Raw genomic sequence first — 27,709 nt, forward strand, 5'->3', positions numbered from 1 at the left:
GGGATCTATTCACCTCAGATTGGGAATTAATTTATAAATAATTTACCCCAGGGAACCATTATAGAGGGTCAAGGCAATCTTTGTTAAGTGTGAGGTCAGCAGCCACCTAGGCTGTTTTAGGGTGGATGCCAATGGATTGGACTTTCTGACTATAAATGCGAGAAATTTTTAAAATTAAAAATAAGTTTACAAAGCAGTAATTCCTGCTATATAGAAATAAAACGGATGAATAATCAAATGTGTAAAAATCTAAAAGAATCCAGTAGAACAGGGTTTCTTAATTTCACTTGAATACTTTAGGGGCCCACAGAGGTGTTAAGGTCTATGAAATTTTTGGAATTGCCTAAACATTATGGAGAATATACATATATTTATATAAACATATAAAAATATATATATAGCTCTATACCTACCACCACCTCCAATTTGACTTTAAAAAAACATATAACCAACAAGAAGTCTTGGAGAGGATGTGGAGAAAAAGAAAAAAGAATACTTACTCACTGTTGGTGGGAATGCAAACTGGTATAGCCTTCATGGAAAACAGTATGGGCATATCTCAAAAAGTTAAAAGTAGAACCATTCCATGACTCAGAAATCACACTACTGGATATTTATCCAAAGAATACAAAACTACCAATTCAAAGGGATACATGTGCCCCAATGTTTATAGCAGCATTATTTATAATAACCAATATACAGAAGCAACCTAAGTGCCCATCAACAGATGAATGGATAAGAGACGTAGTCTATATATATACACAGTGGAATATTACTCAGCCTTAAAAAGAAGGAAATCTTGCCATTTGTAACAACATGGATGGAGCTAGAGAGTATTATGCAAAATGAAATAAATTAATCAGAGAAAGACAAATACCATATGACTTCACACATATGTGGAATTTAAGAAACAAAACAAATGAACAAAGGAGAAAAAGAAAGAGAGAGGTGGAGAGAGAAAGAGAGAGAGAGAGAAACCAAGAAAAGACTTAACTGTAGAGAGCAAACTAATGGTTACCAGAAGGGAGGGTGGGAGGCTGGGTGAAAGAGGTGATGGGGATTAAAGAGTGTGCTTGCTGTGATTGAGCCTGGTGATGTTTGGAAGTATTGCATCACTATATTGTGCACTTGAAACTAGTGTAACACTGCATGTTGACTAACTGGAATTAAAATAAAAACTTAAAAATACAAAGTTCTACATTTCACGCAGTAGCAGCAGCAACAACAACACAACAAGGACATTAACAAAACAACCATGTAGACAAAATTGGGAAGAAGTTTAGCGCTTAGTTTGAGAAACCCGTATGTTATGGGTTATATGCCTTTGGGGTAATATAACCATACTTAAACCAAAGCATACTGTGAATGAATGAATAGAAATGATTCCTAATGAACCCAGTTATACAGAGATGTTTCAAAGGGGAGAAAAATCACTGGCTACTTCCATTCTTCCCTTTTTCATTACAAAAAATAAGGATTTGATTTTATATGGTTTCTGTTCCTAATTTATCACATGTAGGTTTGTCAGTCATTTTTCAATGTGTATGAGGGGAGGTCTTTAATCAAAATTCATTTCCTTTTTAAAATTTTATTTTATTTTTTAAAATTATTTTCAGTTAGCCAATATAGTACATAATTAGTTTTTGATGGAGTGTTCAGCTATTCATTAGTTGCATATAACACCCAATCACCACACGTGCCCTCCTTAATATACTTTTATATATACTCTGTCTGTTAGATGAGTTCACTGGCTTGGCCCTTGCTTCTCCCAGCTAGCTGAGATATTCTTGGATGCCCTACTAGTATAGCAGAGTATTTTTCTAGTCTAAGGAGGTTTTGGGAAATTATTCAGAGACACATTGGAAACTTTCAAAGTAGGAGTTAGTTGCTACTCAGAGTATTGATCAAAAAAGAAACTGACTTGTTACCCCTAGACCATCCCATTAGCAGTGTATTATGCTGTAGAAATTCAGGGCACTCACAGAGTTTTATTTTTTTTCTTCACAACACTGGACTTGTCCCAGTAAGGCTTTGTAGAAAGTCTGACTATCTTGGCTTAGGCAAGAATTCTAGTTTTCTTGCCCAATATTACTTCCTGACTTCTAGGTCATATCAGTTGTTTTCTGATACTTAAAAAAAGGTGAAAAAATGGCATCTGGTTGATTATCCTGGGGATTTTAAAGAGTTATATTTTACCGGAAGTTTTTGTTCTCTGAGGAACCAGGGGTTGAAAGGTGCCCAAGGTCCCTGCTAATGAAGCCTCAGTGACTGATAATTCTTCTCTATAGTAATGAGCTAACACATGCAAAGATAGTGTGCTCTAAGATGCCATCTTGTCCTCTTTAATTTCCTGGTAGGTTGATTTAATGGGAAAATCAATCAATCAATCTAATCTCTCATCCCCCTTCTTTTCTAACTGAAATAAAAAGTCTTACTTAAAAATAGTTAAAATATTTTCTACTCCCAAGCACTAAAATGGTTTGCTCTTTGGGCTTGCTGGCAACTGTAAGAACTGTCATGTGCAAAAAGCCAGCACTCTACTGGTAGATCTGCTCACTGGAGGATCATTTTCAATCCAGCTCTTTGGAATATTTTGCATCTGTCTCATCTTTCCTTGCAGGATGTAGATTCCTCAAAGAGAGATAGGTCCCAAATAACAACCCATTTTGCCCTGACTTGGGTCATTATGGGTACCTTAGATATAGAGGACATGTCTGTGAAGGTAGTGGTTCAAAGTGAAGCCGGAGATTGTTGTAATTTGCATTTTCCTTCCATCTCCTGCCTGCCCAGTCCTTTCCCCTTCTCCATGATGATGTCTGTCATCTCCTAGACCTCTCCCAGTGCTTGAATAAATAATAAAATACCATGTATGTCATGTGGCCTCATAAAATATTGAGCATGGAGTGATCCAAAAGTGGTTATTTCAGTGTGGCTATCTAAAACTTCACCAGTGAAAAGGGTAATGGGATCCACATATTTGTACTTAACTAAGATCTGTTTTTATCTTCAGGCTCCAAGCAGAAAAAAGACTCTTCCCACCAAATCCACTTTAAAACATCATCTCATTGTCAGGGAGCCTCAGTATACTGACTAATCATAGGCCAGAGTGATGGCAGCCCTGAAGAGTCTGAGGAATGTGGCCTGGTTCCAGAGGGCCATCAGTATGTAATCCTGATAGGCAAGGTCTAAGATGTCTCTATGCTAAGACTTTGGAACATGAAGCCAAGTTCAGACAGGCTGGTGTGAGCCAAAAAGTGAGGGCAAACACTCTCAGGTAGATAGAGTCTTCACAGAAGTATTTATTTATTTATTTATTTATTTATTTATTTATTTATTTATTTGCTAGGAGCAAAAAATTGCTAGGAGCAGTTTCTGAGTAAGCACTAGAGACTGGAGAACCTGTAATAGGTCTCATGTCCTCCAATGTTAACGTCTAATGCTTTTATTCCAAAGTGAGGACTTCAATGCTCTGAATAAATCTGCCATCAGTTTAAGTCTCAAATTATAATCACACACTCTCAGCAGATTTCTGAAATAGACATTTATTCCATGACAATTAAAATCAAACAATTTATACTCACATGAGGCAAACCATTATATATGGTCACATGAAGGAGATTTATTTTGGTTCTGCATTTCATTTGTCACATTTGCATAATGCCAGTGTCTCAACCTGTGCATTCACCTGTGTAGTCTTTCAAACACACATGGTCCTGGGCAAATCTATAGGATGAGGCCCAAACATTATTATTAATATTTTTTAAAACTACAAATAATAACAAAAACTCTTCCCAGATAAAGGATGGAGTTGATATGCACTATGTAAACCATAGTGCTAAATGTTTTACAAAGCCCTCTCATATACCTCCTGCACAAACTGCTACATATCATTATTATTTGTGTCATTTCTAATGTCACTAACAATAAAGTGTTTCCTGATATGTTCACTTTTGCCTGGTAACCATTTCAGACTTTCCTTCCCCAAATGGTTGAACAGGATCTCAAAATCTAGGTGTTTTAGAAACAGTGAATTTCATATTTTTGGATCATGATTCATAATAAGATATCATTTTTTACATTCTCAGTCAGGATACATATTGATATCTAAAATAGTTTCAGAAAATTTTAGGAAACAGTACTTTATGATTTGGCTATCTGTTTGTTTTATCCTGTTCTCTTCTACTGCACCCCACTCTGTTGTACTCCATTCTTTTTTTTTTTCTTTTTGAAAAATCACTAACTTAGGCAGTGACTTGAAATTTTAAAATCATTGACCTATTTCTCCTCCCAGTATGGTTCTCACTTCTCTATACATGTTAAGCTGTACTAAGTGAAGGAAAGAGGGAAAGCATAGTTTTAAATCATGACACAAATAAAAACTCAAGCCTGGCAAATAATGCCTTCTCTGGACTTATAACTGTGTTGGTGAACTAAATGTTTCCTTTTAACATTCCAGTAAATTTTAGATTTCCCTTTGGGCTATAATGACCAGACAGGAATAAACTCTGTGGTAAATGTGAATGGTCATTATCTCCCCAGCTGGGTAGGAGAATACATTTGGCTACTGTTTGAGGATATAATATTTAATCTTTAGGATTATCATTGTGATTTATGTGCACCAGTTGAGGATGACGGGGTATGAGAGCCTGACTAAACAGTGAGATGATGGATTGTTTTATCTGCTCAAGGACATGGTAAAAGTGATTCTCTTAATGCTTTGATTCAGCCTGTTACAGAGGTCCCTTGTGTCTCTGCCTCAGATCTGTTTTTCCAGGATGTATACACATCAGTAAAAAGAGAAATGCATTACACCAAACTAAGGTATATGGACAATTAATTTCAAATTGAAACTCAATTTTGGACAATGACTGGGCCATGGGGCTTAATGTTAACACCAACCCAGATTGTGAGGAAAATCATTAAGTAGGAGAAAATATCACTCTATTGTGTTCTAATTGTTCCTAATTACTAATGTGAAAGAAGATGGAAAAGAGATTTTATATCAGGCTACCCCTTAATCCTTTTGTATAACCTATAGATCATGATGTCCTATTCATTTTATAATTGGTAATCCTCTCAAATTCATTCTAACACTACTTAAAATCTTTTGTGGAGTGACATTAGAGAAGATGTCAGAAAAAGAAACATTAGAAATCTGTCTCTACACCTAGAAAACAATTGTTCTGGTAGAAATTGTCTGAAGGAGCAATTATGGGTATCTGCAGTTTTCGGGAGGAAACTTGACTAGTAAATTTCAGTTGATTATGGCCAATTTCAGCCTTTTGTGTGGTAACAGTGGTACCTATCCCCCAAACCCCAGCTTCACCGCAGGCAGCCATGCTGTTCCTAGAGTGGCTTGCTGGAGCCAAGATGGGCAATAAGCACCTTGTCCTCCAAGTTTTGAAGACTGATTGCTGTTTTGACGACTTGGGTTTGGGCGCACTGGTTGGCTGGCATTGTCTCAAATCCAGCTGGCCGAGGTATCCTCCAGGGAATTTAAAAGAACATTTTTTTTCCCCTTAATTTGTCCTATTTTCTCCTTTTGGGAGTCTGACATTAAAGGATTAGGACATTTCAAAGCAACCACATATATTAAGGCATTTAGAAAGCTACTATGTGTGTCCATGGAAGGAAGCAGACCCAGAAAAGACCTGGGAAGATCTTTGGCTCTCACCTCAGACTAATCCCCAGGGCAGAGACACCCTTCAGCTGTCAAAAAGACAGCAACCCCCCAAAAAGGGGAAAAGTTGATTTCCAGAGTTAACACATCACAAGATTAAAATGCCTAGTTTTCAATGAAAAAAAAAATCATAAAGCATACACAGAAACAGGAACCTCTGACCCATTCAAAGGAACAAATTGACAGAAAACATCTCTGAGGAAGTCCAGATGTTGGGCTGTACACAAAGACTTTGAAATGACTATTTTAAAGATTAAAGAGTTAATTGAAGATACGAACGAAGACAGGAAATCATGCTCCAGGCTCATCTTATGTATTTTTTACCCCAGACCTAGAATCAGCCCTTTCTCTAAGGAACATTAGTCCATCAGAGAATAATTAGAAACCAGATTCTCTGTGCTCAGTGTGCTACTTGTTGCTGGAGTGTTAATTTTTTTTTTTTTTTTTGGTTAGCTTGGTTGACAGAACAAAAACTAAATGTATTTATATCCACTTGTGTATATTCTTTTTAAGAATATAAACTTGAGTTCATATAGATGTCTCCAACTTCAGTTACTGAAGAGGTAATTCTATGCTCTTCTCTTTGCTTAGCTGTAAAGTCCCACTCCAATAATAAGAAATCTGGCCCCTACCTTTTGCCACTCATCTACTTAATTGTTCCATTTTAGAATCAGAATAAAAGCAGAATCAGAATGGCTAATCTTCACCTCCCTGGGAAACAACCGCATCAACCTGGAGTATTGTTCTAATGTATAGTTCCTTTTGCTTTTAGTCTTATAGATTCCATTTATTTCCAAAGTGACTTAGGTCAGCATATTTTCTCCCATTCCTTTTCAGTAAGTTTGTTGAATACTTTTTTTAAGACAGTTAGAATCTCTCTCTCTTTTTTTTTTTTTTTTTGTCACGGTATGCAGTTTTTCCTGGGCTTCCCAACCTCCAAAATTATTATGCATTGTCTTCCAAAATTATTATGCATTTTCCCCAAAATTATTGTTTTATTTGTATACATTAGTGTTTGTTCTTGGTACTGTAAAATTCCATGGATATCATCTTGTACCCACCATTGCAATATCATAAAGAATAATTTTATCGCCCTAAAAATCCTCTCTGCTTCATTTATTTACATCTTCCCCTGAATTCTTGGAGACCACTTATTATTATATAGACCAATTATTATTATTTTTTCTATAAGTTTTATAGTTTTGCTATATATTTTGCAATATATAGTTTTGCTTAATATTTAAGTCTAAGAACTATTCTGAGCTGATTTTTGTAGTTTTAGTTCTAGATTTTTTTTTTTTTACAAAGGGATATCTATTTATTCCAGCAACATTTTTTTCAGAATGCTGTTTTTTCTCCATTGAATTGGCTTTTGCTCCTTTATCAAAGATTAGGATATCAAAACTATATCTGTGTGGGTCTATTTCTGGAATCTATTTACATCCATTGTTTGATGTGTCTCTTCTTTTGCCAATACCATGCTGTTTTGTTTGTATTAACTCTTGAAGTCAGTTGGTGTCAGTCTTCCACCACCTTTGTTCTTCTTCAAAATTATTTTGGTGAATATGGGACTTTTGTCTTTCCCTGTAAACATTTGTATCAGTTTGTTGATATTCACATAGTAGTTTGCCAGGATTCTGACTAGGATTGCATTGACTTTATTGAACTAGTTGATAGAATTGATATCTTAATATTATTGGGTCTTCCCATCTATGATAGATAGTTCCTCATTTATATGATTTTTTTTTCATTAGCGTTTTTAGTTTTGTGCATATAGAACCTGTACTTATTTTGTTAGATTGATACCTGGTGGGGTTATTTTTGGTAAAACCTATGAAACTGTGTAAATGGATGAGTGGTTAAGTGGTAAGGTAGAGGAGTAGGAAAATCATACTATAATCCTATGATTAAGTTTCAGTATTTTATTTCATCTTTATCTCTGGGCTGTGGCCTTTGCAAGTACTTCTCAGTTCTCCACAATCCCCTTGACTTAGATGAAACATAAAGGCTAGAGAGGGCTGACATTGGGTAATTTCTCTTCTTCCACATCAGGTGAGTCTCTCATTGCCAGTGCAGTGCTCTCCCTTGTTATGAAGAGTGCTCAGGTATATCTCAAAATGGTTACTTTTCCCCTCCCTCTGCCAAAAAAAAGAGAAGTTTTTCTTTTCTTTTCATTATGAGAACCTATAGGCAAAACATATGAACATGTGATTTGAACATTGTCAACATGAAAGTATAGACTGTAGGTTCTAGAATTTTCTACCTTTACAGTAGTCTAATCTCCAGCCATTTGTCAACACTCCTTTAGTGTTCCTACCAGTTTATGACTCCACTAGCTTCTGCATCCAGTTGGCTAATATTAGATTTGGTTCTCTGTTTTTATCTATCTCTTCAGCTTTGACTGGGTGGGTGGGGAGAGGTAGTCGATATGGTCTGTGACCTCAGTTCTACAACAACTCTAAGAAAAGTCATAGATACTCAGTTTTCTCAGCTTTTTTGAGCATTAAGAGCAAGAATGACAACTTCAAAGTCCTTTATATGTGGTAGATAAAGCCAGAATAGTAGTTTTATTTTCATGGAGCCATTAATGTCAAATTCAATTTGTTTAATAAAGATATTGCTATGTAGATTTTATATATCATGTTAATTTTGATAAAAATTTTCAATAAATTTGACATTTCCTGTAAGTTGTGATATTTGATGGCATATGCTTTCATCATATCCTCTATTGCTTTTATAATATATGTAGCATCTGCAGTAATATTCCTTCTTTCATTCCACATGTTGGTAATTTAAATTTTTAAATTTTTGTTTCCTTAAACACTGGCTTGTCAGTGTAATTAGCCTTTTTTTTTAAGATTTTTATTTATTTATTTGATAGACAGAGAGAGATCACAAGTAGGCAGAGAGGCAGGCAGAGAGAGAGGGGGAAGCAGGCTCCCTGCCGAGCAGAGAGCCTGACGCGGGGCTCAATCCCAGGACCCTGAGATCATGACCCAAGCTGAAGGCAGAGGCTTAAACCACTGAGCCACCCAGGCACCCCTGTAATTAACCTTTTAAAGCGTTTGTTTCCTCTTTGTTGTTCAGGTCAGTCACTTTCTCCATTATTTACCTTAAGTCTTTGGTCATATTTTGACTGCCATTTGAAAGTCCTGATCTGTTAATTATAATTTCTCTGTCATCCTTAGGTCTTCTATTTAGTACTTTTTCTCCTTTTGGTTGTGGGTCACATTTTCCCACTCTTCCTATGTGCAGTAGTTTTTTTTTTTTTAAGATTATTTATTTATTTGACAGACAGAGATCACAAGTAGGCAGAGAAGCAGGCAGAGGGGGTGGGGGGAAGCAGGCTCCCTGCTGAGCAGAGAGGCCGATATGGGGCTCGATTCCAGGACCCTGAGATCATGACCTGAGCAGAAGGCAGAGGCTTAACCCACTGAGCCACCCAGGCACCCCTGTGCAGTAGTTATTGATTGTATACTTGACATTGTCAATGCTGCATTGTTCAGAATCTCATTTCATTTATCTCCTTTAAAGAATATTGAATTTCAGTCTAGAAGACACACTGGTGACTTACCTTGATCTTGTCAAAGCTTGGTTTGAGGTTATATAAGAGTAAGTCTAGAGTATTCCTTATCTTTATTTTTGGGCCAGAGTAGACTTTCTGGGATTTTAACACAAATGCTCGTTTAGATGTCTCCACTATACCTGGATTTTGACTCCAAAGTATATGGCCCTGTGTTCTTTGGGAATTTTGCCTACTTCTCCTGCAGAAAACCTTCTTTCTGGGCTTCACAGAATCCGACTTTGCACACAGATAAGTATTTGGTCAGTGACTCAAGGATATCCCTATCAGACTTATGATGCTCTTTCTCTGGACTACTTAATTATCTAGTATCCTGTCCCAGAAATTCTAGCCACCACTTCAGCCCCTAAGTCAGATATCTGTTTCCTATACTTGCAATATAGGAAATATGCATTCAAACAGCTGCACCACACATTCTGTATATTTTATAGTAGTTTATAGTTTTAGGGGGAATGGTAAGCCCAATAATTTACCATGACCAGAACCAGAATAAAAAGTTATTTACTTTTTAAAGAAACATTATTAAATGAATTAAATCCTAATGTAATGTCTTACATATATTTTTATTTAAAGATGTTATAGATTTTACTATTACTATTAGATATTTACATTATGTATGGTGTGACCTGAGATATAATTTCATATTTTACCATATGAATAGTTATCTTTGTACCATGAATTCAGTATCTTTTCTTTTATCCATTCTTGTCCATCCCTTACATAGTCGCTGTACATCTAGGCCAGAAAGAGGTAAATTCAGGCTTTCTAAATATACATATTAAGAAAGGGAAAAATTTGGTCCAAAAAGTATGAAATAGCATAAATATTATTCTTGCAGCTTTAAAAAGAAGAACAACTAAAAGTGAGTGGAAATGAGAATGTTTATTTCCTGAAAGTTAATAAACTGGAGGCATGATCCAAAGAATGTCACACTTAGCATTTCATTTCCTCTGGGCTTTCAAAATGATGTTTAATTGCCGATGGTGACCTTCCAGATAAGACACTGTTTGCAAGTGTTAAATTTCAAGTAGGCGGCTTTCATGGTTTTTCATAATGTCTCTCTAGGGAGTAGTGTATGAAATTTGTAAATCAAGAAAAAAATCCCAGCTACTTCTGTGTTACTTGATTGCTGACCTATCTATTCCCAAGGTTGCCAGCAGATTTGAAATTCAAATTATTTCAAGATAAAATTTTATTCTCAGTAAATGGTGTCTGAAATTACTTTATTTTATTTTTGAAGATAATAGGTATACAACACTTTGGTCTACTAATAAATTTTGAACTGATACTGATATGAGAATACCAATTTAAATACTATATGGCCTTGACAGAAGTGAGTTTTTGGCCTAATATGACTCTTTGGGATTCTACATTCATGTCTCTTGTCTTGTCTTGTGGAAGGATGGTTTATATACCTGTCCACAATTTGTTGCATAAATAGTTGGCATGTATCCAGAACATGTTAGATTTTACCTCAAAAGTCATGCTTTTCTGTGCTAGAAACTGTGACAAGCTGCAGAAGTGTGAGATGTTAGAGTCATCTTATCCACTTCATAATAGTCAATATCTATGCCTCTAGCACTTTCTCTGGAATATCAACAATCACGTGTTACTTTTAGCTATTCATTTCTGGCCACAGCTATTCTGAGCATATCAATAGATTAAAAAGAGACTCAAGCAAGAGGGAGAAGTACTGGAGACACCTGGAGAAGAGTACTTTTCTCAAATATCATGGCTGCTTTTGGTTATGGAGATGATGACTTCCAGCAAGGATAATGGAATTGTTAAGGAGGTAGTTGCAGAAATGGGTTAGGAGCCTGCCGTGACAGGTTCTCCAGTTGTTTCTTTCCTGCTCACTACCAGCCTGCCTATTCCTACTTATGCTTACAAACAGCGGGACCTACATTCTTATGCTACTGCAGCAGGACTAGAGGAAGACACCAGGAAACTCTGACTTTCTCATTAGGAATTTCTGTTCTCATAGTAGAGGAGAACCTGCAGGAATCTGTGAATATATGTACAGTTTAAATTTGATCCATCTTTTGTAATTGAACTTCATGAGGCCCTTAATCAAAGAAACAAGGTTAAATTGACAGTGCCTACTGAGACCACACATGTTTTTTGTCTTCTTTTCAGACCCAGCTTATTTAAGTGAACATTTTTATGGTTTTTCTATAGCTACATGGAACTCTAGTTTAAAAAAAGGAATGCCTGTTAATTGGAAGGGGAGGTGAATCACGAGAGACTATGGACTCTGAAAAACAATCTGAGGGGTTTGAAGTGGCGGGGGGGTGGGAGGTCGGGGTACCAGGTGGTGCGTATTATAGAGGGCACGGATTGCATGGAGCACTGGGTGTGGTGAAAAAATAATGAATACTGTTTTTCTGAAAATAAATAAATTGAAAAAATTAAAAAAAAAAAAAAGGAATGTGCAGAGTTTATCATGCCACTTACACCTACAAAGTCTGAGCATGATAACCCTTGGAAGAGAGAGTGGATGTAATAGGAAAGTTGAAGATTCTGTCATTACAATGGGGCTTGAGAAAATGAAACAAAAGCTAGAAGCTGAATATCTGCCTTTTGCTAATAAGACCACACAATTTTATGAGGTATCTATCTATCTATCTATCTATCCATCCATCCATCCATCCATCCCAGTGAACTCTTATTCACTGTGTTCAAAGACAAAGGCATTAAGTTACTTGTTTTCCTGAGACAGGATCAGGATATTCAGTATTCAGTATTCAGTATTCAGTATTCAGTAGAACAATACTAATGAGACATGTTGAAGCTATTTAAAAAATATGGTGAAATGTATGGAAATAGTCTTTTACCTGCCTGGGATAAATGACATTTTGGGGAAAAAATAATTTTCTTTAATTTTTTACATTTTAATTCTAGTATAGTTAACAGACAGTTTTATATTCATTTCCAGTGTACAAACAGTGATTCAATAATTCTATACATTACTCAGTGCTCATCCATGGCAAGTATGCTCTTAATCCCCATTACCTGTATCACATATCCATCTACCAACCTCCCCTCTGATAACCCTTGGATTGTTCTCTATACTTAAGAGCCTGTCCTTAGATTAGTCTCTTTTTCACTTTGTTTTTGTTTTGTTTTGTTTCTTAAATTCCACATGGTTGAAATCATATGGTATTTATCTTTCTCTGACTGACATATTTCCCTTACCATTATACTCTCTTGCTTCCATAATTTGGCTATTGTAAATAATGCTTCAAAAACATAGGGGTACAGGGGCGCCTGGGTGGCTCAGAATTGAGCCTCTGCCTTTGGCTCGGATCATGGTCTTGGGGTCCTGGGATCGAGCCCTGCGTTGGGCTCTCTGCTCGGCAGGGAGCCTGCTTCTCCCTCTCTCTCTGCCTGCCTCTCTGCCTACTTGTGATCTCTCTATGTCAAATGAATAAATAAAATTCTTTAAAAAAATAGGGGTACATATACCTTTTTGGATTAGTATTTTCATTTCCTTTGGGTAAATACCTAAGAGTAGAATTACTGGATGGGATGATAATTCTATTTTTAATTTTTGAGGAACCTCCGTACTGTCTCCCACAGTGGCTGCACCTGTTTGCATTCCAACCAACAGTGCAAGAGGGTTCTTTTTTCTTTGCATCCTCACCAACACATGTTTTTTCTTGTGTTGTTGATTTTAGCCATTCTGACAGATGGGAAATGATATCTCATTGTGATTTTGATTTGCATTTCCCTAATGATGAATGATGTTGAGTATCTTTTCATGTGTTTGCTTGCCATCTGAACGTCTTCTTTAGTGAAATGTCTGTTTATGTCTTCTGCCCATTTTTAATTGGATTATTTTGGGAGGGGTGTTGAGTTGTATGAATTCTTTATTTATTTTGGATACTAACATTTTATCAGATATGTCCTTTGCAAATATCTTCTCCCATTCAGAACGTTGTCTTTAGTTTTATTGATTGTTTATTTTGCTGGGCAGGAGCTTTTATTTTGATTAGACCCAATAGTTTATTTTTGCTTTTGTTTCCTTGCCTCTGGAGACATATCTAGGAAAAGGTTGCTACAACCAATGTTACAGAAGTTACTGTCTTGTTCTCATCTAGGCTTTTTATGGTTTCAAGTATCACATTTAGGCCTTTAATCAATTATGGGTTTATTATTGGGCATAGTGTAAGAAAGTGGTCCAGTTTCATTGTTTTGTGTTCTTTAATTTTTTTTTTATAAAATCAAAGCAAAATGGTGGTGAATCAACAGCAGAAGTTGATTAAATATTAGTGTAGTTTTGTCAGATAAAGGTGAAAAGTAGTCTGAGTTACTTTGATTTAGTATTTTCAATATAGAAACAGTAAGAATCACAAAGAGAGAATATGGCATTGGTCAAGAAAAATACAAACAAAATTCCTATGAAGTTCATTACTAGCACCAAAAACATGCCATTTTAAGCATATAGCAAAATGATATAAGAAATGGTAACAGTTTTCTGAACATGAAAAAAAATCTGTTAAATTTTAATTAAATTATATGGCAGCATTTGGGAAAAATATATAATTGAAATGCCTGAACTATAAATGTGAAAATGCAAATTTGGGGATAACAACTTTATTGAAATATAATTCACTCAACATTCAATTCAGACATTTAAAGTATACAATTCAATGGTTTTTAGTATACAATTCAATGGTTTTATACATATCTATATATAATCATCACTACAGTCAATTTTAGTACACTTTTATCACCTCAAAAAGAATCTGCAAACACTTGAGTATCATCACCCAGCCATCACTTTCTCTCCTCGTGCTCTAACCTTAAAAAAGCACTAATCTACTTTTTGTCTCTATACTGTTCTCTGTCCTGGACATTTTCATATGAATGGAATCATATAATACATGGTCTTTTTATGAATGGCTTCTTTTACTGAGCATAATGTTTTCATGATTTTTGATGTTGTAACATATATCAGTACTTCATCCCTTTTGGTAGATAAATAATATTCCATTGTATGGCTATACCATAATTGCTTATCCATTTTCCATTTGGTAGTTTGGGTTGTTTCTCCCTTTTGGCTATTATAAATAATGATGCTATGAACATTTATGTACAGGTTTTTATGTAGGTATATATTTTCAATTACAGCAAGTATAATTACTGGGTCAAATAATAATACTGTTTAACTCTTTGAAGAATTTACAGATTATTTTCCACAGTGTCTACAACATTTTACCTTCCTACTGCAATGAGGACTAGAATTTATCCTGATGTATGATGTGAGGATTCAGTTCTACCTTGTTTTTCAATGTTGTTATTCAGTTGTCTTAACAACACTTATAAAATAATCCATCATTTCAGGCTTTGAGAGTTCCAGGTTCTGTGCATCTGTGTGTAATATTATCTGACTTTTTGATTATAGCTATCCTAGTGGGTATAAAGTGTTGTCTTACTGTGGTTTTGTTTCTCTGATGACAAATGATGTTGAGTATCTTTTCATGTGCTTGTTCACCATTTGTGTATCTTCTTCAGAAAAATATCAACTTAGATCCTATGCTCATTATATAATTGGGTTATCTTTTATTGAGTTGTAAGTGTTCTTTATATATGCTAGATAAACATCCTTTATCAGATATATAATTTTCAGATGTTTTTCTCCATTCTGTTTTCTCAAAATTTTATTCATTGGGTTATTACATTTTGGTATTTACTTCATTTATAGTTAATACTTGTATATGATGTGAGGAAAGGATCCAACTTCATCCATATTTGTGTGACATCTGGCCATACCAGCACCATTTGTTGAAAACAGTATTTTTACCTCACTACATTTTCCTGACACCCTTGTCAAAAATCAGTTGTCCAAAGATGCATGAATTTCTGTCCTGGAATTTCAATTCTATTTCAAATCTAAATAGATTCACAATGGAATTCTAATAGTTATTTAAAAATCAAGCAATCATATTGTTTTTCAAACTATTCCAAAATATAGTAGTAGAAGGAATACTTGCAAACTTATTTTATAAAGGCAATATAAATTTAATTAAATTAGGCACCAAAATATTTAACTACAGTCCAATCTAATTCTTAAATTTCAATGCAGAAACCTTGGCTATTGTGGACATTGCTGCTATAAACCTTGGGGTGCAGGTACCTTTTTGAATCACTGTATCCTTTTGAAGTGGGTACAAAAGGAGGTAACTGAGTGATGGTCATTAAGGAGTGCACTTGATAAAATGGGCACTGAATGTTAAATGCAACTGATGATTCACTAAACTCAACCTCTGGAACAAACAGCAAAAAACATAGATGCTTTCAATGCAGCAATCTTAAATAAAATGTAAGACACTTAATTTAACAACACATTAAAAATAATGCACAGGGCTCAGTGGAGTTTATTCTAGGAATGAAGAGTTGTTTTTAATAGCCATACTAATAGTACAGGAGAAAATTTATATAATCAACTCCAAAAATGCAGCAGATTATTTATAAAAATTCCACACTCATTTATGTCAAGCATACTCACACAAAATAGGAATATTGAATACTGTATTAACATAGTCATACATTTATGATTATATATTATATAATCATATATCAAAAAACTATCTTATCAAAAAACTAAATGTTTCCTGTTAAGATGAGAAGATGTGTTAAAGTCATAGAAATTAGAAAGCATAAGATAAAAATATTTCTTTTTGCAGATGATATGATTATATATGTAGAAGCCTTAAAGAATTCATTAAAAAAATAAAAACAAAATAAATAATAAAAATAAGGATAATTTAAAATAAAACATTTTAAATGAACATACAATAAATTTCCCAAATATATGAAAGCAAACAAAAATCACATAGAGTATAAAATAGAATAGAAGAGGCAATTAATGATAGAAAAATTGCCAAAGTATAAATTTAATAAAAAATTTACATAGCAAAACATAATGAAAACTATAAAATACTTATGTACAATATAAAATTAAATTTGAATATATGATAAAAAATACTCTGAAATAAAAAAATTCAATGCCATAATATATCATTTCTCTATATCTGAATTTAGAAATATAATTAAATAGCAATAGAATATTATTAGATTTTTGTTTTCTTTTCTGAAGCTAAGTAGCTTGATATTAAAATTCAGTTAAAAAAAAAGTCAGCAAGAAGAGCCAGAAAAATCCTGAAAAAAAAAAGATAAGGGGAATGAGATATTATCTTATCAGATTTTAAAATAATTTAAACAATTTCTATATATAAAATAGTTTAACACTGACTCATGAATGGAGTACAAAGAACAGAATAGAATATGCAGACACAGATCATATGGAGTAGAGAAATTTTGTACAGATTAAAGGCAGTGTTCTCAATCTGGGGGTGCAATGATAAATTTTTTATAAGTGTTGTTAGGATAACTGAAAAACAAAGTGGAACTGATTCCTCACATCATAGATCAGACAAACTCTAATTTAATCAGAAATTTAAACATTGAAAAAAATAAATTACTCAAATACTAGACTTAAGTTTCTATATAACTTTATGATTCAAAATTCAGAAGCATTAGGTGAAATATTGATAAATTTCATTAAATTAATATTAAAATTTTGCATGCCAGAGAACATCAAAAGTGATTGATTAGGAAATATAAATAACAAACTGCAAAAACTATTTGATGGGAAGGCAAACTTCATGCAAGATGGGTCATGATGATAGGGGTAGGTACCAGTGAAAGGAGGTCTTGCAGTGAGGGAGAGCTTGAACTCAGCTTTGAAAAAACACGGGTAGTGGAGACTTATAGCTAAGTAGCAAGCTGGAGGGCAATGGATAGAAAATTACTAAATGCAAACATTAAATATTACTAAAAGGTAAGGAGAGTTTATCTCAACCTACCTAACAGGATTCTTGCTGAAGGCAAGTCAGGGTAATCAGACATCATCTGGGTGGTAGTGGAGGTTGAGAGCCCTATTAGAACCCCCCAGATGTTGAGGGTGGTCAGATACGAATGGTGGGGAAACTGACTTATCAAGGTTCTTACTAAGACTGGGACAATGCAGAAAGGAACACAGAAGTGGGCCTACTTGAGAAATTCAGGGGCATCAGTAGAGTTTGGTCAAGAAGAGAATCTTTGCCATTATATTACAGAAAAATTGTTGCTTTGTGATTAATTTTTAATCTAAAATTTAAATATAAAATTGTTAAACATAAATTTGTTAAACCAGGTAGCCAAGAAATTTAAAAGTAGAGCTTCATAGAGTAAAGATGAAAATATTTATGACCTTGCAGAAAGACAGGGTAGAATCATGAAAAGACAACCCATACACACAAAGAACCACACATTCTTAACCCTATGAAAAGATATTCAACCTCACTATCAATAAAACAAACACAAATTAAAACTTCCCTGGAATACCTATCAGGTTAGAAGAATCCAAAAGTTTGACAATGCACTCTCTTGGCAAGAAAAAGGAAAAATATACACATTTGTGGATTGCTGATGATAAAGCAAGATGGTATGATGATTGTGAAGGATATTTGACAATATCTAGCAAAATTGCATATGAATTTAGCTTATGATAAACCAGATATCACTTTAAGGAATCTAAACCAGATGTATATTTGGAAAAAATGCAAGAAGTTTTATGCACAAGGTTATTCTTTGTATTACTGTTTGTAATATAAGGTAGAGACTATCTAAATCTCTATCATTGGAGAATAAGTTGAATAACTATGTTACATCTATACTGTGAAATACTAAGCATTTATGAAATAGAATGGAGAAGAACTCTTGTCAAGACTGCAGGAAAGCAAAATTTGCTCCCCCAAAGTATGTCACTTTGGCATAATGATTATTTTAGCCTGATTATATTTAAGAAACTGCAAACACAGGAGAAGCTCTGGAAAGAAGTTACTCTTTTGTAAGAGACATTTACATTTATAAGGGAAATTTCTATTTGTAAGGATGTCTTTCTCATTACCAGTAAGAGTGGGATGACTCTAAATCTCTAGAAACTGTTATCAGTGGAAAAGGCATGGACTTAAAACTGCATAGCAACCTTACTCTTGCTTACTGTGCTTTTCCTGGCACCTCCCATTACTGACCTCTCTGCCCCCAGCAGCTTTTGTTTTTAGCTGAAGATGGTATTTAAGGCGGTGGTTTTGGCCATTTCAGGGAGTAACTCAGTTTTCCTGGATCTTTTCCATGTACACAGGAGGAATACATGTTATTAAACTTTTGTTTGATTTTATTTTTTCAATCTGTCTCATATCCATTTAATTTTTAGACCAGCCAGAAGAATCTTGAAGCATAGATAAAAAAGTTTACTCCCCAACAGGACCTACTCAGACCTTTTGAATTAGTAACTGGATTATTTTTTTTTATTTTTATTTTTTATAAACATATAATGTATTTTTATCCCCAGGGGTACAGGTCTGTGAATCACCAGGTTTACACACTTCACAGCACTCACCATAGCACATACCCTCCCCAATGTCCATAACCCCACCCCCCTCTCCCAACTCCCTCCCCCCAGCAACCCTCAGTTTGTTTTGTGAGATTAAGAGTCACTTATGGTTTGTCTCCCTCCCAAACCCATCTTGTTTCATTGATTCTTCTCCTAATGCATCTCTACTTCCTCATATCAGGGAGATCATATGATAGTTGTCTTTCTCCGATTGACTTATTTCACTAAGCATGATACCCTCTAGTTCCATCCACCTCGTTGCAAATATAACTGGGTTATTTTAAAGTGAAAATAGTTGAGCTAAAGAAGATGCAGAAAGAAATCTTATGTGAACTTTCTTTATCTGAGAAAAGCAGAACGTCCAAACAGCCGCCATCAACCTCCACCTGAGGGAGTTTCCTGTGAATTCCACTGCCATGGAGATAGACTGCCCATTTCCTTTTACATCAAACAGCCCAGTAGACCTTCCATATCTTCCGATTGAAACCCTAAATCACCATTTTCCCTTTTGTTAAGTTTGGTAATCTTAGGTTTACCCTTAAAGCAACCTTGTTTTTTCTCCTCTGAACTGTCCACTAATCAGTTAACTTGTGGTCTCCAAAGCACAGGAGCAGGTTAGATAAAGGAAAGTCTTCCTCTTAATTATTCTCTCTATAATATAGTAGGAATTCTATGACATAATTTGATAGCATAAAGATGGAGAAAATTGTGTATTTTGTTATTGATTATTTGAGAAAAAGAATATAAGTATGCATGTATATTTTCCTGTATAAAATGTAAAACAATAAAACATAAAACTGAAAAAAGGTTAAGGCTTTCTATGGGGGAGAAATGGGTTTAATGGGATAGGCATAGAAGCAAAATTTGTTTGCATATAAGTCTTTGTTTAAACTTTGGAAGAAAGCAAAATGTTTACATAATTATAAGCAAAATTAAGTAAAAAATAAATCTTTATATATTAAGAGGAAACTGAAACAATCTTAAAGTTTTAGTTGGTGGAATAACCACAAAGAGAAACTTTAAAGCATAATTTACCTGAATATTTTAATGAGCTATAGAATGTATGCTGTCAAGGAGGAAAATTTTTCCCTTATTTTCTTAGGGAGGAGAGCTACGAACCTGTGAATTAAACTTACAGAAGATAGATTGATAAGATAGAAGACAAAAATTAATCAAATACATATGAGCATTCACAAAAATATAGAATTTGGGCTTATATACTATCTTACTAGGGCAAGGGAAAGTGAAGAAGGATATCTATCAGCAATGAACAACTTCTTAAGAAAGGAAGGAGTAAGAGAAAAAAGCTCATGTATGAGAAAACAAATATGTTTTAAGATACAGAAGTGGTCTTTAGAAGAATAGATAGTATACATGATAGTTTATGATAATATCTGTTTAGGCCACTGCCCACACCCACTCCAGAGAGGACCCAGCTTAGACCTGTGCCTGAAGACCTGGGGGCCAGCCACTTCCACCCACCAGTAGCACCAGGGTCCAGGCCCACCAAGACTGGGATCACTTGCCGTTTTGGAGGCAAAGGGAGCAGAGACAAGCAGGAGCCTGGTTCGACCTCTGAGAGGATATCACTGGGGGCATGCACTGCCTATGGGAGGCTGCAGTTTTCAGCCCCACTCACAGAGAGAGAAACTGTGTTCTGGAGAATTCAGAGAGGAGCAGACTGTGGCTTCTCTCCTCTGGGGTGGAGATCTGGGTATGGGCATTTTCCTATATTCTGACCCTCCAAAAAGGCACAAAAAGCCACCAGAGAATAAAAGTCCAAAAAACCTGTTTCCACAGATCCCAGCCCCTTCTTAGGGGCAGGGCAATTTTGCCAAAGCACCGTTGCCTGAAAAACAATGTATCAGGTCCCTCCCCCAGGAAACAAGCTGGAAAAACAAGAGGGCAATAACCACAGGGTCCCCATAAAACTGTAAAACCCCCACACCGGGGGAATATAGTATATTAAGCTCCTGGTGTTGCCTCATGGCCTGTGTATTTCTTAGATACAACTTTTCTCTCTCTCTTTTTAAAATTCTTTCTCATGGGGAGAGAGGAGTCAAGATGGCGAAGTAGCAGGCTGAGACTACTTCAGCTAGCAGGAGATCAGCTAGATAGCTTATCTAAAGATTGCAAACACCTGCAAATCCATTGGCAGATCGAATAGAAGAAGAACAGCAATTCTGGAAACAGGAAAACAACCACTTTCTGAAAGGTAGGACTGGCGGAGAAGTGAATCCAAAGTGACCCCGGGGGGAGGGGCCAGCTCCCGGCAAGTTGCAGAGCAACGGAGCACAAAATCAGGACTTTTAAAAGTCTGTTCCACTGAGGGACATTGCTCCAGAGGCTAAACCGGGGCGAAGTCAACACGGGGTCAGCGTGGCCTCAGGTCCCGCAGGGTCACAGAAGGATCGGGGGTGTCTGAGTGTCAGAGAGCTTGCCGTTATTGGAACAGGAAAGCCGGCTAGAGAGACAGAGCTGACAGTAAGCTCACAGCTCAGTGTTACCTTGAACCGGTCGCAGGCTCGGTGAGCTCGGAGCGCGGCCGTAGGTCAAGCAGACGGGAGTCACTGGGCGCTGTTTTCTGAGGCCGCACTGAGGAGTGGGGCCCTGGACTCTCGGCTCCTCCGGCTGGAGACCAGGAGGCCGCCATTTGTATTCCAGTCCTCTGGAAATCTATGGAAAGTGCTCAGGGAACAAAAGCTCCAGAAAGCAAACCAGAGCGGATTACTCAGCCTGGCCCCTGGTAAGGGCGGTGCAATTCCGCCTGGGGCAAAGACACTTGAGAATCACTACACCAGGCCCCTCCCCCAGAAGATCAACAAGAAATCCAGCCGAGACCAAGTTCACCTACCAAGGAAAGCAGCAGAATTCCAGAGGAGGAGAAAGCAAAGCACGGAACTCATGGCTTTCTCCCTGTGAATTTTTTTAGTCTTGCAGTTAATTTAATTTTTTCCTTTTCCTTTTTTGTTTTTTTCTCGCCTTCAGGTAAAATTTTTTTTAACTTTTAAGCTTTTCTTTTTTAACGTTTTTTAACTAGTTTATCTAATATATATATATTTTCTTTTTTATATTTTTCTTTATTCATTTTCTTTTTTTAAATTCCTTTCTTTTTTTTTTTTCTTTCTTCCTTTTCAAACCTCTTTTTATCCGCTTTATCCCCCCTCAAGATTTGGGATCTCTTCTGATTTGGTTAAAGCATATTTTCCTGGGGTTGTTGCCACCCTCTTAGTATTTTACTTGCTCCTTCATACACTCTTATCTGAACAAAATGACAAGATGGAAAAATTCACCACAAAAAAAGAACAAGAGGCAGTACTGAAGGCTAGAGACCTAATCAAAAAAGACATTGGTAATATGTCAGATCTAGAGTTCAGAATGGCAATTCTCAAGGTTCTAGCCGGGCTCGAAAATGGCATGGAAGATATTAGAGAAACCGTCTCGGGAGATATAAAAGCCCTTTCTGGAGAAATAAAAGAACTAAAATCTAACCAAGTTGAAATAAAAAAGCTATTAATGAGGTGCAATCAAAAATGGAGGCTCTCACTGCTAGGATAAATGAGGCAGAAGAAAGAATTAGTGATATAGAAGACCAAATGACAGTGAATAAAGAAGCTGAGCAAAAGAGGGTCAAACGGCTACTGGACCATGAGGGGAGAATTCGAGAGATAAGTGACACCATAAGACGAAACAACATTAGAATAATTGGGATTCCAGAAGAAGAAGAAAGAGAAAGGGGAGCAGAAGGTATACTGGAGAGAATTATTGGGGAGAATTTCCCCAATATGGCAAAGGGAACGAGCATCAAAATTCAGGAGGCTCAGAGAATGCCCCTCAAAATCAATAAGAATAGGCCCATACCCCATCACCTAATAGTAAAATTTACAAGTCTCAGTGACAAAGAGAAAATCCTGAAAGCAGCCCGGGAAAAGAAGTCTGTAACATACAATGGTAAAAATATTAGATTGGCAGCTGACTTATCCACAGAGACATGGCAGGCCAGAAAGAGCTGGCATGATATTTTCAAAGCACTAAATGAGAAAAACAAGCAGCCAAGAATACTATATCCAGCTAGGCTATCATTGAAAATAGAAGGAGAGATTAAAAGCTTCCAGGACAAACAAAAACTGAAAGAATTTGCAAACACCAAACCAGCTCTATAGGAAATATTGAAAGGGGTCCTCTAAGCAAAGAGAGAGCCTACAAGTGGTAGGTCAGAAAGGAACAGAGACCATATACAGTAACAGTCACCTTACAGGCAATACAATGGCACTAAATTCATATCTCTCAATAGTTACCCTGAATGTTAATGGGCTAAATGCCCCTGTCAAAAGACACAGGGTATCAGAATGGATAAAGAAAACCCATCTATATGATGCCTCCAAGAAACTCATTTTAAGCCCGAAGACACCTCCAGATTTAAAGTGAGGGGGTGGAAAAGATTTTACCATGCTAATGGACATCAGAAGAAAACAGGAATGGCAATCCTTATATCAGATCAATTATATTTTAAGCCAAAGACTATAATAAGAGATGAGGAAGGACACTATACCAAACTCAAAGGGTCTGTCCAACAAGAAGACCTAACAATTTTAAATATCTATGCTCCCAACGTGGGAGCAGCCAACTATATAAACCAATTAATAACAAAATCAAAGAAACACATCAACAATAATACAATAATAGTAGGGGACTTTAACACTCCCCTCACTGAAATGGACAGATCATCCAAGCAAAAGATCAGCAAGGAAATAAAGGCCTTAAATGACACACTGGACCAGATGGACATCACAGATATATTCAGAACATTTCATCCCAAAGCAACAGAATACACATTCTTCTCTAGTGCACATGGAACATTCTGCAGAATAGATCATATCCTAGGTCCTAAATCAGGACTCAACTGGTATCAAAAGATTGGGATCATTCCCTGCATATTTTCAGACCCCAATTCTCTAAAGCTAGAACTCAACCACAAAAGGAAGTTTGGAAAAACCCAAATATATGGAGACTAAACAGCATCCTTCTAAAGAATGAATGGGTCATTCGGGAAATTAAGGAAGAATTGAAAAATATCATAGAAACAAATGATAATGAAAATACAAGGGTTCAAAATCTGTGGAACACAACAAAGGCAGTCCTGAGAGGAAAATATATAGCGGTGCAAACCTTTCTCAAGAATCAAGAAAGGTCTCAGGTACACAACCTAACCCTACACCTAAAGGAGCTGGATAAAGAACAAGAAAGAAATCCTAAGCCCAGCAGAAGAAGAGAAATCATAAAGATCAGAGCAGAAATCAATGAAATAGAAACCAAAAAAACAATAGAAGAAATCAATGAAATAGGAGCTGGTTCTTTGAAAGAATTAATAAAATTGATAAACCCCTGGCCCGAATTATCAAAAAGAAAAGAGAATGGACCCAAATAAATAAAATCATGAATGAAAGAGGTGAGATCACAAATCACACCAATAAATACAAACTATAATAAGAACATACTATGAGCAACTCTACACCAACAAATTTGACAATCTGGAAGAAATGGATGCCTTCCTAGAAACATATAAACTACCACAACTGAACAAGGAAGAAATAGAAGCCTGAACAGACCCATAACCAGTAAGGAGATTGAAACAGTCATTAAAAATCTCGAAACAAACAAAAGCCCAGGGCCAGATGGCTTCCCGGGGGAATTCTACCAAGCATTTAAAGAAGAACTAATTCCTACTCTCCTGAAACTGTTCCAAAACATAGAAATGGAAGGAAAACATCCAAACTCATTTTATGAGGCCAGCATCACCTTGATCCCAAAACCAGACAAGGATCCCATCAAAAAAGAGAGCTATAGACCAATATACTTGATGAACACAGACGCAAAAATTCTCACCAAAATACTAGCCAATAGGATTCAACAGTACATTAAAAGGATTATTCACTACGACCAAGTGGGATTTATTCCAGGGCTGCAAGGTTGGTTCAACATCTGCAAATCAGTCAATGTGATACAACACATCAATAAAAGAAAGAACAAAAACCATATGATACTCTCAATATATGCTGAAAAGCATTTTACAAAGTACAGCATCCCTTCCTGATCAAAAATCCTCAAAGTGTAGGGATAGAGTGCACATACCTCCATATCATCAAAGCCATCTATGAAAAACCCACCGCAAATATCATTCTCAATGGGGAAAAACTGAAAGCTTTTCCGCTAAGGTCAGGAATACAGCAGGGATGTCCTTTATCACCACTGCTATTCAGCATAGTACTAGAGGTCCTAGCCTCAGCAATCAGACAACAAAAGGAAATTAAAAGCATCCAAATCAGCAAAGAAGAAGTCAAATTATCTCTCTTCGTAGATGATATGATACTATATGTGGAAAACCCAAAAGACTCCACTCCAAAACTGCTAGAACTTATACAGGAATTCAGTAAAGTGTCAGGATATAAAATCAATGTACAGGAATCAGTTGCATTTCTCTACACCAAGAACAAGACAGAAGAAAGAGAAATTAAGGAGTCAATCCCATTTACAATTGCACGCCAAACCATAAGATACCTAGGAAAAAACCTAACCAAAGAGGCACAGAATCTATACTCAGAAAACTATAAAGTACTCATGAAAGAAATTGAGGAAGACACAAAGGAATGGAAAAATGTTCCATGCTCCTGGATTGGAAGAATAAATATTGTGAAAATGTCTATGCTACCTAAAACAATCTCCACATTTAATGCAATTCCTATCAATGTACCATCCATCTTTTTCAAAGAAATGGAACAAATAATTCTAAAATTTATATGGAGCCAGAAAAGACCTCGAATAGCCAAAGGGATATTGAAAAAGAAAGCCAAAGTTGGTGGCATCACAGTTCTGGACCTCAAGCATCACAATTCCAGACTTCAAGCTCTATTACAAAGCTGTCATCATCAAGACAGCATGGTACTGGCACAAAAACAGACACATAGATCAATGGAACAGAATAGAGAGCCCAGATATAGACCCTTAACTCTATGGTCAACTAATCTTCAACAAAGCAGGAAAGAATGTCCAGTGGAAAAAAGACAGCCTCTTCCATAAATGGTGTTGGGAAAATTGGACAGCCACATGCAGAAAAATGAAGTTGGACCATTTCCTTACACCACACACGAAAATAGACTCAAAATGGATGAACAACCTCAATGTGCAACAGGAATCCATCAAAATCCTTGAGGAGAACTCAGGCAGCAACCTCTTCAACCTCAGCCACAGCAACATCTTCCTAGGAACATCGCCAAAGGTAAGGGAAGCAAGGGCAAAAGTGAACTATTGGGATTTCATCAAGATCAAAAGCTTTTGCACAGCAAAGGAAACAGTGAACAAAACCAAAAGACAACTGACAGAATGGGAGAATATATTAGCAAACGACATATCAGATAAAGGACTAGTGTCCAGAATCTATAAAGAACTTAGCAAACTCAACACCCAAAAATCAAATAATCCAATCAAGAAATGGGCAGAGGACATGAACAGACATTTCTGCAAAGAAGACATCCAGATGGCCAACAGACACATGAAAAAGTCTCCATATCACTCGGCATCAGGGAAATACAAATCAAAGCCACAATGAGGTATCACCTCACACCAGTCAGAATGGCTAAAATCAACAAGTCAGGAAATGACAGATGCTGGCGAGGATGCGGAGAAAGCGGAACCCTCCTACACTTTTGATGGGAATTCAAGCTGGTGCGACCACTCTGGAAAACAGCATGGAGGTTCCTCAAACTGTTGAAAATAGAACGGCCCTATGACCCAGCAATTGCACTACTGGATATTTACCCTAATGATACAAACGTAATGATCCAAAGGTGCACGTGCACCGTAATGTTTATAGCAGCAATGTCCACAATAGCCAAACTATGGAAAGAACCTAGATGTCCATCAACAGATGAATGGATCAAGAAGATGTGGTATATATACACAATGGAATACTATGCAGCCATCAAAAGAAATGAAATCTTGCCATTTGCGACAACATGGATGGAACTAGAGCGTATCATGCTTAGCGAAATAAGTCAAGCAGAGAAAGACAACTATCATATGATCTCCCTGATATGAGGAAGTGGTGATGCAACATGGGGGCTTAAGTGGGTAGGAGAAGAATCAATGAAACAAGATGGGATTGGGAGGGAGACAAACCATAAGTGACTCTTAATCTCACAAAACAAACTGAGGGTTGCTGGAGGGAGGGGGTTGGGAGAAGGGGGTGGGATTATGGACATTGGGGAGGGTATGTGCTTTGGTGAGTGCTGTGAAGTGTGTAAACTGGTGATTTACAGTCCTGTGCCCCTGGGGATAAAAATATATGTTTATAAAAAATAAAAAATTAAAAAAAATTCTTTCTCATGTTTCTTCTTTTTTTGTTTTTGAACCTATTTATCATTTAAACTAGATGTTTAATATAACATCTTCCATAGTAACTTTTTAACTTGAACTTTTTCACATATGCACTTTTTTCTTTTTCTTTATATATATAGATGATAGGTAGATAAATTGATAGATAAAAGTTTCAATGTAGTCCCTTTTTCCGTATTCAATACTACCTTTGTATGTATACAAGTTATAATGTCCCTGTATCTCTAAGAAGTAGTGTTCTCTAACAAAGAGAACAAAATACACCCAAGAATAACTGAAACACCCTACCTTGCTTGCATTTGAGGGATTATAGCAACCATCCCTTAACCACCGTCAATCCACCATGCCCCCCGCTTTTTTTTTTTTTTTTTTGGTAGAATTTTTGTTGTTTTTTCTGTTTGTTTTTGTTTTTGTACTTTGTAAATCTTATTCTTGGGTTTCATTTTGGCTGTTTTTGTTTGTTTATTTGTTTGTTTGTTTGTTTTTGGTGGTGACTTCCAATTGCTCCAAACCTTTCCAGGGTGCACTTTCCTTGGATTGTGGTTGATGTTTTTGACTGTCTATCCCCTCAACCACTACTCAATAGAATGACTAGGAGGAGGAATTCCCAACA

This window comes from Mustela lutreola, chromosome 2 (genome assembly GCF_030435805.1).
Source record: "Mustela lutreola isolate mMusLut2 chromosome 2, mMusLut2.pri, whole genome shotgun sequence".
Taxonomy (NCBI): domain Eukaryota; kingdom Metazoa; phylum Chordata; class Mammalia; order Carnivora; family Mustelidae; genus Mustela; species Mustela lutreola.